The sequence below is a fragment of the Tursiops truncatus genome, chromosome 9 (assembly GCF_011762595.2).
Source record: "Tursiops truncatus isolate mTurTru1 chromosome 9, mTurTru1.mat.Y, whole genome shotgun sequence".
In the NCBI taxonomy this organism is placed as follows: domain Eukaryota; kingdom Metazoa; phylum Chordata; class Mammalia; order Artiodactyla; family Delphinidae; genus Tursiops; species Tursiops truncatus.
Window position 1 is genome coordinate 45,978,630 of NC_047042.1, and position 17,512 is coordinate 45,996,141.

The window sequence follows — 17,512 nt, forward strand, 5'->3', positions numbered from 1 at the left end:
AAATTGTAGGTTTTGTTATTAATTATAATAATACAATTAATTATAGTAAATTACCACATTTGGAAATTGAACATTTGAAATTAACCAGTATAAGAAATTAACAACAGTATATAAAGTGGCTTTATTTATGAACCTTGGAGTCAGAATCACCTAATTTATTCTGGGCTCAGTTAAGTACTAGCTGTGTGGCCTCAGGTGCATTGCTTAATCTTTCTAAGCCTCATCTGTAAAGGGGATATAGGCCTATGTAACTTGTGGGGTTATTGTATGATTAATGAGATAATTGTATACAGCATTTAGCAGAGAGCTTGACACTGTAAGTGCTCAATAAATGATAATAGTTTTCATTTTTAATATTTATTCTATTTAACTTTGACCACTAAAGTAAAGAGATAAAGTAATGAAATGCAGTTTTTAAAAAACCTACTACTCCTTTTTTAAATGTGATTCTCAGATGGTTTTATAAAAACTATTTTTATTATACATAGAGAGATATAGCTCCATGAATACAATTATTATTATCTGCAGAAAGTCATCCACTGCTTAGCTTATGTGTCTTGGGTAAAGGCTGCATATTGCTCTTCTATCATGCTTTCTACCAAGTCCATTGTACTAATGTCAACAACTTGGAACAGGATTCAGCAAACTGCAGCCTGCAGACCAAATCCAGTCCCCTGTCTGTTTTTGTGTGGTCTGAGAGCTAAGAATGGTTTGTACATTTTTAAATGGTAGGGGAAAAAATTTTTTAAAGAATAATATTTTGTGACTTAGGAAAATTATATGAAATTCAAATTTCAGTGACTATAAATAAAGTTTTATTGGAACACAGCCACTCGCATTTATTTACATATTGTCTACGACAGCTTTCCATCAGCAGAGTTGAGTGCTTGTTATAGAGACTGCATGACCTGCAAGGCCTAAAATATTTATTATCTGGCCCTTCACAGAAAAAAGTATGTTGACCTCTGACTTCAAATAATAAAAATATATTTATGGATAAGTATTTCAGCATCCAGTCTTCTCAATTTAAAGATTGTATTTTCGTTTGCTAAGGTTGCCATAACAAAGTACCACAAACTGGGTGGCTCAAACAATAGAAATTTATTGTCTCACAGTTCTGGAGACTAGAAGTCTCAAATCAAGATGTGGGCAGGCCATGCTCTCTCTGAAACCTGTAGGGGAATATTTCCTTGCCTCTTTCTAGCTTCTAATGGTTTGCTCACAGTTTGGTGTTCCGGGGCTTGCAACTACATAAATCCAGTCTCTGCCTTTGTTGTTGCATGACGTTCTCCCTGTGTGTCTGTCTTCAGTGACTGTCTTCTAATAAGGACACCAGTCATATTGGATCATACCCTACTCCAGTATGACTTCTGGAGTCATACTTCTTAACTAATCTCATTTGCAAGGGCCCTATTTCCAAATAAGTTCACATTCTGAGGTACTGCGGGTTAGGATTTCAAAATATCTTTTTATTGGTTGGTTGGGGAGACACAATTCAACCCATAACTGTCAGGAAACTAGATTCCAAAAATATAAAGGGATTCCCTCAAAGTCACAAGGAGAGTTAGTGGCAGAACAAAGAAAAGACTTTGAAGTCATACAGACTTGAACCAGAACCTGGAAAGCTGAAATTCTAATTAATGAATAATCTTTCCACTACACTATATGGGTTCAAAGTGAATTAATCTCCCATACCTAACGTATATGCAATATAGAACTTCTTTGAGTCCTTTTTAAGACATATACATGTCTTATATATATATAAGCATTAATAATGAAACATACTATTTAAATTTCTGGACTATTATTGGCTCAAATTCCCAGTACTATAATTAATTTGTATTTATTAACACTAAGAGAGAATGAATGTGATGAGTTTTTTCTTTCTATTTCATATGTCAACTAACCATTCCAGAAAACAGAGTAAACTGTATTCATAATCTACATTATGTAGTGATGCTTCAATATTCTGCTAAACTGTCAAAGTTTACATTTTTATTCAGAAGTGACATGCATACAAGACAATATTAAAGAGAAAAATCAGTAATTAAATAATAATTTAAGTTCTTTTAAAAATAACATATATAATTTTTTTCCTTTCCCAATGGCTATCACTTTTATCAACCACAAAAACTCAAGCTTAAAGTTATTTCTCTCTCAAAGACACTCTAAAAGTAGTATCTGTAGGTAGGTTCTCACCTCCAGAGGTCTGTTAGTGGTTGTATGCAAGGGGCTAATAGAATTTCTCAGTGTTAAAATATCGTTAAAATATGGATTATGGGAAAAAGGATCCCTTTAGAACTAAAAGTAATAGAAACATGGCAAATAAAAGAAATATGTTGGTGCCACACAAGGGCAGAAGCAGAGTTGGGAAACTTTTCACCAGACCTTGTTTGCCTGTGAATACCAACTATTCTGCAGAGTATTTTTCAAACAGTATCAGATGCTTATGTTATGGGGAAGCCAGGGCACTTGAGGTTAAAGAAAGCCACCTGTGTGATTTAGCAATGCTCTCCCCTTGAGCTAAATCCAGGCTTTTTGGTTTAATGTTTTAGAACATGATTCTGCCTCCATCAGCCAGTATTAGGGCAATGGGGTACATGGCTCAGTAACCCTAGATATTAATGCCTCCAAATGAGCCTCCAGGTGTAACACTTGGACACTCAAAACATACAGTATTTTAGGATTAAATTACTAGACTTTGAAGGAAAAAGCTGACAGTAGCTTCATTACTGCACGGAAAGTTCCAGGTTTAGTGGGCCATGGGGTAATTAATTGTCATAACCTTTGCCTTTGAAGTAGTTGGAAGAAAGAAAAAGTTACCCCATTTAACTGACAGAAAAACTGAGACAAGGGCAGCTAACTTGCTTGTGGTTACCCAGGGAATAGTTGGCTGAGACTCCAGGATTCCTGACTCCACATTCATTGCTGTAACCACCAGACTAAAACCATCTGCCAAAAGCTGTAATTTGGTCTTGAGGCCATGGCCATAGTTTAGAACCACAGTAGTGAGGGAAACACACTTAAAGGAGAACCTTGAAAATCTTTCAAGGGAATTATGCCTCTTTATCTATGTTGCTTATGCAGTGATTGGAATAAATGCGGGTTTGGGCCCCACCACATTTGTGGTTTGGGGTTAGGCTAGGGTCCCTTTCAGGAAACTGGGAAGGTTTGCCTCACCCTCGGGCCCAAGTTTTTAAACCAATTGTGTTGAGTATATGATGCACAAATCAATGTGTTAACATTATGCTTTTTATTTGGCAGAAGTCATAACATGGGTTGCCATGGATGTAACAAGATGGGCCAGAGAGGAGAGGATTGGAGACGTGGAAACTGAGAGAGCACACTTCTTGGGACCACACGGCGGTCTGGAACAGCCCTGAGGTGGGTGATTTGCAGGGAACTGAATGGGCATAGACTTTGCATTGAGAAAACCTTCAGTGTTTCCAGGAGAAGCAGCAGAAGTAGGTTCTGACCGTGGGTACCAGGCTGAAGTTCTGGAAGGCAAGCCTCAAGCATCATGGAGGTTGGGCTGTTCATCTTTGGGGTTGAGGCTCAAAGAGTGGGTTTCAATGTCAACATTCAAGTTATTTTTGAAAGAATAAAGCAACACACTCCACTGGAATGGTATACCAGGTAATAATAATCATCACAGTAATATTAATAATAACTATATGACATCTACTCTTTATTGAGCTTCTATAGGATGGGTATTATGCTACTAGCTTTTTATATTTTTTATCTTGTTCATTCCTAACTATGGCCCTGCAATATAGGTTTTATTTTTTATATTCTGTAAATGTGGAATTGAGACTCGGCAGGGTTAACTGACTTGTCCAAAGTCACAAGGATACAGTAAGACAGAGAAGTGATTTGAACCCAAGACTCCAATACCACTGTGCATGCTTTATGCTCCTCCTTACTGGAGTAGGGGACATGTCAGTACTTCAGTCCATAGGCATAAGGTGAGAGCCTAGTTATCAGATCTAGGAGGCAAGCCTGATGGATACAGTTGGCAAACTCTTAATGTGTCTTTTAAGAACAAGATTGATTCTAGAGATTAGGCCTTGGCGTGTTCATTCAAGTAGGAATGAAATGGCTCTAGAGTAGGAAATTGAAGTTGCTAAGCAGGTCCTTATCCATATGTAAGTGCCTTTCCCCATAATGACAGCTTTTCCTCACTTATTAATGGTTATGTGCATGGACTTTGAAGTCATACAGATTTAATTTCAAATCTTGTTTCAGACCCTTACTGGCTGTGTGGTCACGGGTAATTTACTTAACTTCTCTGAGCCCTAGTTTCCTCACCTGCAGGGCTGGCAGTTCACAGGATTGTGAAGAGTCAATAAAGTCTTGTATACACGTTTAGCCTTTGACAGGTTGTCAGCAGTCCTCAACATTACATTACATTTATTATATTAATTACTTTAGAATCACCCATAGGGCTGTGAAACCCCTGATGGCTGGGCACATTCCAGATCACTTTTTTTTTTATGCTTTCATTTTATTTATTTTTTTTATACAGCAGCTTCTTATTAGCCATCAATTTTATACACATCAAATTGTGTGTATGTGTGTACATACACATGTGTATACATGTCAGTCCCAATCTCCCAATTCATCACAACGCCACCCCCACCCACCCTGCCGCTTTTCCCCCTTGGTGTCCATACATTTGTTCTCTACATCTGTGTCTCATCTTCTGCCCTGCAAACCAGTGTACCATTTTCCTAGGTTCCACATACATGCGTCAATATACAATATGTGTTTTTCTCTTTCTGACTTACTTCACTCTGTATGACAGTCTCTAGATCCATCCATGTCTCAACAAATGACCCAATTTCGTTCCTTTTTATGGCTGAGTAATATTCCATTGTATATATGTACCACATCTTCTTTATCCATTCATCTGTCGATGGGCCTTTAGGTGGCTTCCATGACCTGGCTATTATCAATAGTGCTACAATGAACATTGGGGTGCATGGGTCTTTTTGAATTATGGTTTTCTCTGGGTATATGCCCAGTTGTGGGATTGCTGGATCTTATGGTAATTCTATTCTTAGTTTTTTAAGGAACCTCCATACTGTTCTCCATAGTGGCTGTATCAATTTACATTCCCACCAACAGTGCAAGAGAGTTCCCTTTTCTCCACACCCTCTCCAGCATTTGTTGTTTGTAGATTTTCTGATGATGCCCATTCTAATGGGGGTGAGGTGATACCTCACTGTAGTTTTGATTTGCATTTCTCTAATAATTAGTGATGTTGAGCAGCATTTCATGTGCTTCTTGGCCATCTGTATGTCTTCTTTGGAGAAATGTCTGTTTAGGTCTTCTGCCCATTTTTGGATTGGGTTGTTTGTTTGTTTTTAATATTGAACTGCATGAGCTGTTTATATATTTTGAAGATTAATCCTTTGTCTGTTGATTCATTTGCAAATATTTTCTCCCATTCTGCAGGTTGTCTTTTTGTCTTGTTTATGGTTTCCTTTGCTGTGCAAAAGCTTTGAAGTTTCATTAGGTCCCATTTGTTTATTTTTGTTTTTATTTCCATTACTCTAGGAGGTGGGTCAAAAAAGATCTTGCTGTGATTTATGTCAAAGAGTGTTCTTCCTTTGTTTTCCTCTAAGAATTTTATAGTGTCTGGTCTTACATTTAGGTCTTTAATCCATTTTGAGTTTATTTTTGTGCATGGTGTTAGGGAGTGTTCTAATTTTATTCTTTTACATGTAGCTGTCCAGCAACACTTATTGAAGAGGCTGTCTTTTCTCCATTGTATATTCTTGCCTCCTTTATCAAAGATAAGGTGACCATATGTGTGTGGGTTTATCTCTGGGCTTTCTGTCCTGTTCCAGTGATCTCTATTTCTGTTTTTGTGGCAGTACCATATTGTCTTGATTATTTTAGCTTTGTAGTATAGTCTGAAGTCAGGGAGCCTGATTCCTCCAGCTCCGTTTTTTTCCCTCAAGATTGCTCTGGTTACTTGGGGGTCTTTTGTGTCTCCATACAAATTTTAAGATTTTTTGTTCTAGTTCTATAAAAATTGCCATTGGTAATTTGATAGGGATTGCATTGAATCTCTAGATTGCTTTGGGTAGTATAGTCATTTTCACAGTGTTGATTCTTCCAATCCAAGTCAATGGTATATCTCTCCATCTGTTGGTATCATCTTTAATTTCTTTCATCAGTGTCTTGTAGTTTTCTGCATACAGGTCTTTTGTCTCCTTAGGTAGGTTTATTCCTAGATTTTTTGTTGCAATGGTAAATGGGAGTGTTTCCTTAATTTCTCTTTCAGATTTTTCATCATTAGTGTATAGGAATGCAAGAGATTTCTGTGCATTAATTTTGTATACTGCTACTTTATCAAATTCACTGATTATCTCTAGTAGTTTACTGGTAGCATCTTTAGGATTCTCTATGTATAGTATCATGTCATCTGCAAACAGTGACAGCTTTACTTCTTTTCCAATTTGTATTCCTTTTGTGTCTTTTCCTTCTCTGATTGCTGTGGCTAGAGCTTCCAAAACTATGTTGAATAATGGTGGTGAGAGTGGACATCCATATCTCGTTCCTGATCTTAGAGGAAATGCTTTCAGTTTTTCACCGTTGAGAATGAGGTTTGCTGTGGGTTTGTCATATATGGCCTTTATTATGTTGAGGTAGGTTCCCTCTATGCCCACTTTCTGGAAAGTTTTTATCATAAACGGTGTTGAATTTTGTCAAAAGCCTTTTCTGCATCTACTGAGATGATCATATGGTTTTTATTCTTCAGTTTGTTAATATGGTGTAACACATTGATTGATTTGCATATACTGAAGAATCCTTGCATCCCTGTGATAAATCCTACTTGATCATGGTGTATGATCCTTTTAATGTGTTGTTGTATTCTCTTTACGAGTATTTTGTTGAGCATTTTTGCATCTATATTCATCAATGATATTGGTCTGTAACTTTTTTTTTTTTGGTAGTATCTTTGTCTGGTTTTGGTATCAGGGTGATGGTGGCCTCATAGAATGAGTTTGGGAGTGTTCCTTCCTCTGCAATTTTTTAGAAGAGTTTGAGAAGGATGGGTGTTAGCTCTTCTCTAAATGTTTGATAGAATTCACCTGTGAAGCCATCTGGTTCTGGACTTTTGTTTGTTGGAAGATTTTTAATCAGTTTCAATTTCATTACTTGTGATTGGTCTGTTCATATTTTCTATTTCTTCCTGGTTCAGTCTTGGAGAGTTATACCTTTTTAAGAATTTGTCCATTTCTTCCAGGTTGTCCATTTTATTGGCATAGAGTTGCTTGTAGTAGTCTCTTAGGATGCTTTGTATTTCTGTAGTGTCTGTTGTAACTTCTCCTTTTTCATTTCTAATTTTATTGATTTGAGTCCTCTCCCTCTTTTTCTTGATGAGTCTGGCTAATGGTTTATCAATTTTGTTTATCTTCTCAAAGAACCATCCTTTAGTTTTATTGATCTTTGCTATTTTTTTCTTTGTTTCTATTTCATTTATTTCTGCTCTGATCTTTATGATTTCTTTCCTTCTACTAACTTTGGGTTTTGTTTGTTCTTCTTTCTCTAGTTCCTTTAGGTGTAAGTTTAGATTGTTTATTTGAGATTTTTCTTGTTTCCTGAGGTAGACTTTTATAGCTGTAAACTTCCCTCTTAGAACTGCTTTTGCTACATCCCATAGGTTTTGGATCATCCTGTTTTCATTGTCATTTGTCTCTAGGTATTTTTTGATTTCCTCTTTGATTTCTTCAGTGACCTCTTGGTTACTTAGTAACGTATTGTTTAGCCTCCATGTATTTGTGCTTTTTACGTTTTTCTCCCTGTAATTGATTTCTAATCTCATAGCGTTGTGGTCAGAACAGATGCTTGATATGATTTCAGTTTTCTTAAATATACTGAGGCTTGATCTGTGACCCAAGATGTGGTCTATCCTGGAGAGTGCTCCCTGTGCGGTTGAGAAGAAAGTGTAATCTGCTGTTTTTGGATGGAATGTCCTATAAATGTCAATTAAATCTATCCAGTCTACTGTGTCATTTAAAGCTTCTGTTTCCTTATTTATTTTCGTTTTGGATGATCTGTCCATTGGTGTAAGTTACTGTCCACTATTGTTATGTTACTGTCAGTTTCCTCTTTTATAGCTGTTAGCACTAGCCTTATGTATTGAGGTGCTTCTATGTTGGGTGCATATATATTTATAATTGTTATATCTTCTTCTTGGATTGATCCCTTGATCATTATGTAGTGTCCTTCTTTGTCTCTTGTAACATTCTTTATTTTAAAGTCTATTTTATCTGATATGAGTATTGCTACTCCAGCTTTCTTTTGATTTCCATTTGCATGGAATATCTTTTTCCATCCCCTCAATTTCAATCTATATGTGTCCCTAGGTCTGAAGTAGGTCTCTTGTAGACAGCATATATATGGGTCTTGATTTTGTATCCATTCAGCAAGCCTGTGTCTTTTGGTTATAGCATTTAATCCATTCACATTTAAGGTAATTATCGATATGTATGTTCCTATGACCATTTTCTTAATTGTTTTGGGTTTGTTTTTGTAGGTCCTTTTCTTCTGTTGTGTTTCACACTTAGAGAAGCTCCTTTAGCATTTGTTGTAGAGTTGGTTTGGTGGTGCTGAATTCTCTTAGCTTTTGCTTGTCTTTAAAACTTTTGATATTTCTGTCGAATCTGAATGAGATCCTTGCTGGGTAGAGTAATCTTGGTTGTAGGTTCTTCCCTTTCATCACTTTAAGCATATCATGCCACTCCCTTCTGGCTTGTAGAGTTTCTGCAAAATCAGCTGTTATCCTTATAGGAGTTCCCTTGTATGTTATTTGTCATTTTTCCCTTGCTGCTTTCAATAATTTTTCTTTGTCTTTAATTTTTGCCAGTTTGATTACTATGTGTCTCAGCGTGTTTCTCCTTGTGTTTATCCTGTATGGGACTCTCTGCGCTTCTGGAACCTCGGTGGCTATTTCCTTTCCTGTGTTAGGGAAGTTTTCGACTATAATCTCTTCAAATATTTTCTCTGGTCCTTTCTCTCTCTCTTCTCCTTCTAGGACCCCTATAATGCGAATGTTTTTGCGTTTAATGTTGTCCCAGAGGTCTCTTAGGCTGTCTTCATTTCTTTTCATTCTTTTTTCTTTATTCTCTTCTGTGGCAGTGAATTCCACCATTCTGTCTTCCAGGTCACTTATCCAGTCTTCTGCCTCAGTTATTCTGCTATTGATTCCTTCTAGTGTATTTTTCATTCCAGTTATTGTATTGTTCATCTCTGTTTGTTTGTTCTTTAATTGTTTTAGGTCTTTGTTGAACATTTCTTGCATCTTCTTGATCTTTGCCTCCATTGTTTTTCTGAGGCCCTGGATCATCTTCACTATCATTATTCTGAATTCTTTTTCTGGAAGGTTGCCTATCTCCACTTCATTCAGTTGTTTTCCTGGGTTTTATCTTGTTCCTTCATCTGGTACGTAGCCCTCTGCCTTTTCATCTTGTCTATCTTTCTGTGAATGTGGTTTTTGTTCCACAGGCTGCAGGATTGTAGTTCTTCTTGCTTCTGCTCTCTGCCCTCTGACATTCCAGATCACTTAAATCAGAATCTCTAGGCATGGGATCCAGACATCAGTTTGTTTGTTGTTTTTTTTTCAAAACTCCCTATGTGATTGCATTGTACAGCCAAGATCGGGCACCAACGTGTAAATGCTGAATAATATTTTTCTCTTGTTTAGGTGAAAAGTAGTTTTCTTCCTTAGTCTAGCAAAAAGCATTGGAGGAATTCCTTAGTAAAAATAACTATGGCTAAGCTAAATATTAAACATAAAAAGAGTGCTTTCCCTCTCATTCTCAAAGGTGTCCTGATGTGGCGAAAAGAAATTGTATGGCCCCCTATTTATAATTAGAGGAGTAACTTTTCATATTTACCTCTCAGGAGTTCAAAGTTTCTACGTTTCCTTTATTTTATTAGGTTTCCTGTTTAGCTATTAATTTGAACAGTGAACAAGAATGAGAAACCAGGGGCATGTTTTTAAGGATGCGTATCTTTCTCTAAAACAGATCATCAAGCATTGCTCCCCTGCCCAGAAACCCCACCAACATATGTTTTTCCCACTTTGGGAGCTCCTCGTGTTAAGGATTGGCAGTGTCTGTGACCAAGTTGTATCTGAAACCCACCCCTGGGTTCTGGTAGGCCAGGGGGTAGTCCAACCAGAGGCCTGGGTCTGGGACTGGCTCCCAGTGATGGGTGGGTGGAGAATAGTGTAGAGCTGCCTTTCTGGGGTAGAGAATTGTGGAGACAGCCAGTGGGAAGTTTGGAGGCCATCGCCTACAGGGGCACTGAGAGTATCAGAATTGAGAGCCCACATGCAAATGCTGGGTCCACTGAGCAGGTGTGGGATTGTAAATGAGGGAAAAGTGAATGGAAACTGGGTTGAATCAGGAGCAGACTGGAAACCAGTAAAGAGGTTGCCTAATGATTGTCTCAAACATCACTGTGTATCCTATCCACTGCTCAAACTGTGAGTGTCAAGCTGGTTTATTGGTCAAGGTGGGCTTGTAAAAAGATATATGTCATGATCCTTAAGTCACTCTATGACCAATAATTTTTTTAAAAGTATTGGTTGGCTTAGAAATAGTTGGCATAACTGATAGAACAAACTAGTTGTTAAAAGAGCAAAGAATAGAGTGAAAGTAGGGTGTCTATCCTGGTTTGACAGGTATAACTTAATTATAAATAGGGCTCCCTCTCATTCTCAAAGGTGTCCTAATTTGGCCAAAAAAAATTGTATGCCCCCCTCTGTAAAAGAGTCTTGGTGTTCCATATTCTTCTAAATTGGAACTGACCACACTAATTATATCAATAGACTTAAATAGAATTGGAAAATTAGTGTCTGTGACCACCTGTGAGGATAAAAGTAAAAATGATTTACCAAATTCATTCCTTAATATGAGGGAGCAGTTGTTCCACAGGTTGAAAGCTCTTTATAGCCAGGGTGTAGAAGCAAGGTTTAGCAGAAATTAAGTTCACTTTGGTCAAATTTATCTATTTCTATGCCAGCCCCATACCACTCTAATTAATAAACTATACAGAAAGTCTTTATATCCGGTGGGGCAAGTCATCTCATCTTACTCTTCTTCTCTAGGAATATCTTAGCATTATTGACTGTTTGTTCTTTTCATATGAATTTTAGCATCACTTTGTTGAATTCCTAGAAAAAACTTGTTGAGATTTTGATTGAAATTACATTGAATTTAGGGAACAATTTTGAGGGTAAATTGATATCTTAATGATTTGGGGGTCTTTCTAATCAGAAATGTGGTATATACTTTGACTTATTAGGTCTGAATATCTTTCAATAAAACTTTATGGATTTACCCAGAAAGATCGTGCATGTCTTTTGAGAAGCAGTAAAGAATAGAGCCGTAGAGTTTAGAATCTGGCACCAGACTGCCTGGATTTGAATTCTGTCATTTGCCAGCTGTGTAATGCAAACTTATGTAACCTCACTGTGCCTTAGTTTCTTCATCTTTAAAATGGGGATATAATTATGCTCACTTCAAAGGGCTATTATAAATAGTAAATGAATTAATATGCAAAACATATAGGAAGAGGTCTGGGAAATAATAAAAACATATAAGTATTTGTTTCTAGTATTCCTAGGTTCCTTTTTTTTGTAATTACATTTTCCTACATAAACATGTAATTCTCTTTTATATAATATTATTTTAAACTTAATTATGTTGTGGTCAGATACCATTTATTAGATATTTCTTGAGAATTACTCTATGGCCTACTCTTGGTCAATTTTCATAAATATTCCATGCGTTCTTCAGAAGAATGTGTAATCTTAAATTGTTGGGTACAGATTTGTCTATATGTTAATTAAATTGAATTTATGAATTATTTTGTTCAAATCTTCTATGTTAATACATTGAAAGTGTGTGGGTTTCACTAAATTAGTGGATGAAATTGAGTTAGTAATGTAGAAGATCTCTAAACAATTTAAAATTTTCACAATGCCTACTGGAAATTATACATACAACAATCATGAGGCTTCTCAGCTTAAATAAAGCATAAGGTTCCTTTGCTTTTTACTGGGATTAGATTGAGGCCTTATCTTCAGAGTAGCAGTTATTTATGTTTCTGATTTTTAAAAATAAAATTATTGTACAACAAAATGCCACTATATTTCTACTAGTGTTTTGTTTTCTTAGTCTCTTTGACCTATTCATAATTGAAGGAGGTATGTTGAAATCTCCCACTATGAGAAAGGACTTGTCCATTTCTCTCTATGCTTCTGTCAACTTTTGATTTATATCATTTGAAACTATTTTATTTGTTATATGCAATTTTAGAATTGTTATATCTTCCTGGGGAGTTGAAACTTTTGTTGTTATGTTGGGACATTCTCTATCCATAGGAGTGGTTTTTTGTCTCAAAGTCTATCTCATCTGTATTATTATAGCTAACCCAACTCTATTTTGATTAGTATTTGCATGGCTAGTTTTTCCTGTCCTTATTTTCCACTATTTCATGTCCTTAGGTATGTTTTTGGTATACTACTTGTAAACAATATATAGTTGAATTTTACCTTTCATCCAGTCTGATACTTCTATTTTTAACTGGCAAGTGTAAGACAATTATGCTTACTGTGATTACTGATATATTGGGGCTTTTTTTTTTTTTTAACCATCATACTTTGTTTCTTCTATTTGATTCACATTTTCTTTGCTTCCTCCAATTATCTTCCTGCCTTTTGGGGGTTGATGGAATATTTTGTTTTTTCTTTCCTCTATTTATTTGAAAGTTTTTCGTTGTAATTCTGTTGTTTTAGTGATCACCCTTGAAATTTGGAAATAAGCTTAAAGAAGTCAGTAATCAGTGCCTTAGTCTCTCTCTTGAAGAATACATATATCCTTAATATATTTTAATTCTAATCACTCTCTCACCATCTTTAGTGTTTCTGTCTTCTTTTAAGCCACCAAATTTGAATTATTACTATTTTATACAAATAATTTTACTTTTATTCTTGTGGCTCCCATATTTTCTTTCTTGGGATCATTTTCCCTCTTCCTGATAATCGCCTTTGGAAATTCCTTTAGTAAAGATGTTTTACTGATGACTTCAATTTTTTTTTTGGCAAGTTTCAGGATATAAGTAGGTTTATTTTTATTATTTTTTAAAATATTTTAGTTTTATAGGGATATAGTTGATTTAAAATGTTGTGTTAGTTTCAGGGAATATAGTTGATTTAAAATGTTGATTTCAACTTTTGTTTGCCAAAAATGTCTTTGTTTTGCCTTTATGCTTGAAAGACAATTGTTCTGAGGATATAAGTTGGCAGTTATTTTCTGTCAGCACTTTGAAAATATTATTTCACTGTTTGCTGGCTTTCCTCATTGTGCTGGAGAATCTACCTGTAATTTGTGGATCGTTTTTTCCTGTTGCTTTTAAGGTTTTCCCTTTGTTTTTGGTGTTCTGTAGTTTCACTAAAATGTATTCAGATAGGGATTTCTTTTTATTTATTTATTTTTTGGCACATGTCGTGCTTCCTGTGTCTGTGAACGCATATTTCCTCAATTCTGGAAAATTCTGGGGCTTTATTTTAGATATTGACTTTCTATAAGTCTCTTTTATCTCTTTCTGGGGTTTGGTGCAATACAACTCTGCAGGTACGGACATCTACCAAGACTTTCACAAGACTTTCAATGAAGTTGCTGTATTGTTAGAAGTAGTTTAGAGACAACCACAATAATGCAACTAAGCACGTCTACAGGACCTCAGCTGGGTGGGTTAGTGCCTTAGTGCAAATTAGAAAAAAGTGCCCCCTTTAGGCAGGGGTAGGGCATTTGATTTAGTGAGCAGAGAGCATGGCCTGGGGAGTAAGGCTCAGGGTAGGTTTTGGTCACTTGTTGCGTCCTTAGTTGGGTGTCTTTAAACCAGGGGTCCCCAACCCCTGGGCCATGGACTGATAGTGATCCGTGGCCTGTTAGAAACCGAGCCGCACAGCAGGAGGTGAGCAGCGGGCGAGCAAGAGAAGCTTCATTTGTATTTACAGCCGCTCCCCATCACTCGCATTACCACCTGCGCTCTGCCTCCTGTCAGCATTATGGTGAGTTGTGTAATTATTTCATTATATATTACAATGTAATAATAATAGAAATAAAGTGCACAATAAATGTAATGTGCTTGAACCATCCCAAAACCATCCCCCCACCAAGATCTGTGGAAAACTTGTCTTCCACGAAACCTGTCCCTGGTGCCAAAAAGTTTGGGGACCACTGCTTTAACCAATCACAGCACCCCTGAAATGGTAAGACCTGTGGTGGCTAGGTGCAGGGTTAGGGTCAGAGGCACAGGGAAGGAGCCCAAAAGGGCTACAGAACAACAGGGAGATCTTAATGTTGTGCATAGAGGAAGATGGCTTGATGACAGGCCAGTCTCTTCAACAACACTTACACACAGAGTCTCTGCCACCTTTTGTGGCTCACCTTCTAACATGGGGATAAGTTATGGGCCCTGTCTCCTAGGAATTGCATAGTTCCTGTGTATGGATTTAACCTTTGTTTCTTTTTACCTACACACTTTATTAAGGGGGGCATGTGTTCATATAAAAACAAATTATTTGGACATTTTTACTAATGAAAAACATCCATGTGATTTAAGCATTTAATCAGTAAAGAAATGAAAACACTGTACATTAGAGATGTTCAGCATACTTTCATTATATAAAATATATACACCAAGCATTCCTGATCACCAGAGTGGGTGCTTAGATACTGACCAAATTCAGAGAAAAGAGAGGCATGAAGATTTACACTCAGCCATTTTTTGTTGGGCACTAATACTGTGCCCAGGGCTGGGCTGGCACCAAGCTTTGCACTACAAGGGTACAAAGGGAATATTTTAGCAAAATACTAACATGGTAACCCTTGAGCCCTGAAGCTAGGAGAGATGCAGGCCATTGAATCACATGTCCCATCCTCTGATTTCACTTGGGATTCATCAGCCTAAATAACCTAATTGAGTGTCATAATTGATTTGGGAGACTAATTTCCTTCCCTGGAAATCATTAAAGGTGGCCACGGCTTGCTTGAAGCAACACTTTCTCTAATGGAATCCCCTGGACTCCTTCATGAGGAAGAAAGGCCCTGTCAGCAGGTGGCTGCTCAGCCCTGCTGGCCCAAGGCCTGCCCAGACCTGCCCTCTCCACAAAGGCTACCAGTAGCTCCTCAGGCCTCCCCACTGGGCGCCTTTCAGAGTGGACAAAAAGGGCATATTGCCAATGGAGGCAGCCACCCTGGGCAAAGGGCTGGCTACTAGCATCCTCTTGGCCATCACCCCAATTAGCGAGACACACTCCTTACTACTAAAGAATTTTCAGCAGGAAACTCTTTTGTGAGTGGTTCGACTTCTCCCCTGTGTGAAATACTTAGAGATTGTGACTTCTTTTTCGAAGCCAATGTTAAATTCCTAATTAAATCCTTACCTTTGAGGTTTTCCAGCCAACTGAGAAAACCCACTAGAGGTGGCCCTAAAGAATTTGCAATTCCTTCTGTTTGATTTCATCAGTGAGAGGTGAAGCTGGGAGCAGCCACCCTGCTCAGAATACCTTTGGAGTCACAAGAGGTGGTTCTCCTTTTCCTAGATTTTAATCCTCTTCTATTTAGGGTGGAAATAGCCTAAACCAAAAATCTGAAAGAGTGGCATCAAGTCCTGATAAAGATGCTGAATTTTAGAGTCACAAATTGAAAGATGTCCGGGATTTAGTTTTATGACGTTCATTCATCTCTGTAGGTACTCTCTTCTTAATCATGCATCTCTGTCTGCAGTGGAAATTTCCATTTGAAATACTCCTCCTACAGGTGTAAGCCATCCCCAATTTAGAATCACCTCCATAGTGCTAAGATAGCCTCAAGTCTATAAATGGCATTTCTAAAATCATCTAAGAAAAAATGTCCATGTCATTGGTAAGATAGAAAGGCTGCCCTAACTTGCTCCTTGGTTTAACCATTCTCACTGTTTTTGCATGTTCTCCCACGCATCCAACTTAAATTTTCTTGCTGCTGTTTAAATTTCTTGTCTCTGTGGAGATGAATAACAGATGTTTCATAGTTTTCAGGGCTTAAAGACAACATTTCTGTTGTAATCACAATTTAATATTGTAGATTGCATATTTTTATAGTAACAGCTACTGCCCAATTTATAAATTGGCTCAAATTATAAATAAGCCCAACTTATATATATTTTTAAAATTTCTTTTTATATTTTATATATTTTTAACATGTGCGCTCTTCAGTTGGGCTACATCAGCCCCAGTAGTTGAAGAGCACACATGTTAAAAGTGCTAGAGTGTCGCATTCTTATTCAACCCTTTCTCACTTACAGATTTTATGGGACTCAGATGTTATTTTTCCCACTTGATCTTGCATTACTAACTAAATAAATATAGATGATTTTTGATGTGCAAGGTAGATTTCTTAACACTGATCCTGCATTTAGATGAAAGAATCTTACTTTTATTTTACTAGGTCTACACTGACTCTTAAGGACTAAAGAAAAAAAAAGTATAATTTATCATGGAAGCTGCTTAAATGCAAAATTAATTAGGCCAGGGGAGGATGGACATGGGGATTAAACTGTCATGCTGGGATTTGATGGTTGGTGACAGATCAGGTGGGCCAGGGAGGCCACAATGTGGTGGGGGTTGATGTGTTTGGTATATCAGAGGCTGCAGGACAGAATTCAGCGAAGCAGTGATGATCAGACAAGAGAGTCAAACTTGGGGAGATGAGCCAAGCTGCAAGGGAAGAATGCTAAGGAATAGGGGACTAAGAATGCTAAGGCTGTAGGAATGGGGGACTCTGGCTAAGAGATTGGGGACGAGTGGGTTTGGGCAACCTAAGACCAGAACTGAGACCAGAGAAATTAGGCTGCATCTTGTATGTGTAGCAGATGCTAACACCACCAGCAAGAATGGAATTTGATTTTGAGCTCTGAATTTGGGTGGAGGGAGACTTTATATGCTTCTATCCAAGGCCAGACCTTGTCTCTGAGAGAGGTCTAATCTGAGCCTAAGGAAGAAAGGAGACTTGAGATAGGGAGCAAAAGGACAGGGAGCTGGAAGTACCCTGCATAACAAGTTTCCTTACTGAATGAGTCCATTAAAGCCTTGTAGAATCAGTGTGGGAATCTGGCCCAAAGTTTCTGTCATCAAGATTAATGGCTAATTAATATATAGCCAGTTCCATTTTTACTTTCCACTAGTATTATAATAACAGTTGTATCTCTAGTCCTTTGTTTTATAATCACTATCCCTCAAAATATTCTGGTTTTGAAGGTAGCTTTATATTTATTAAGGAGATGATAAAATGGAAGCTGAATAACTTAATCAAAGCCACATGCACCTAAGTAATAAAACAAAAAGGGGGGAAGGACCAAATCTGTTGAGATGAAGGATGGACTGGATTACCAAGCGTCCTGGGAACACTTCTGAGGGGGATGGACTTGTTCATTATCCAGTATT

General features: G+C 37.3%; 1 long non-coding RNA gene across 1 annotated transcript in view; it reads left to right on the forward strand.

Moving 5' to 3' along the window:
* The window catches only part of LOC141279539 (uncharacterized), a 321,920-nt gene that overhangs the window by 10,467 nt on the left and 293,941 nt on the right, over positions 1–17,512 (forward strand). The window contains exon 2 of the long non-coding RNA XR_012333965.1: positions 3,265–3,384. This is a non-coding gene — a long non-coding RNA (uncharacterized lncRNA). The remainder of the gene's footprint in view (positions 1–3,264; positions 3,385–17,512) is intronic.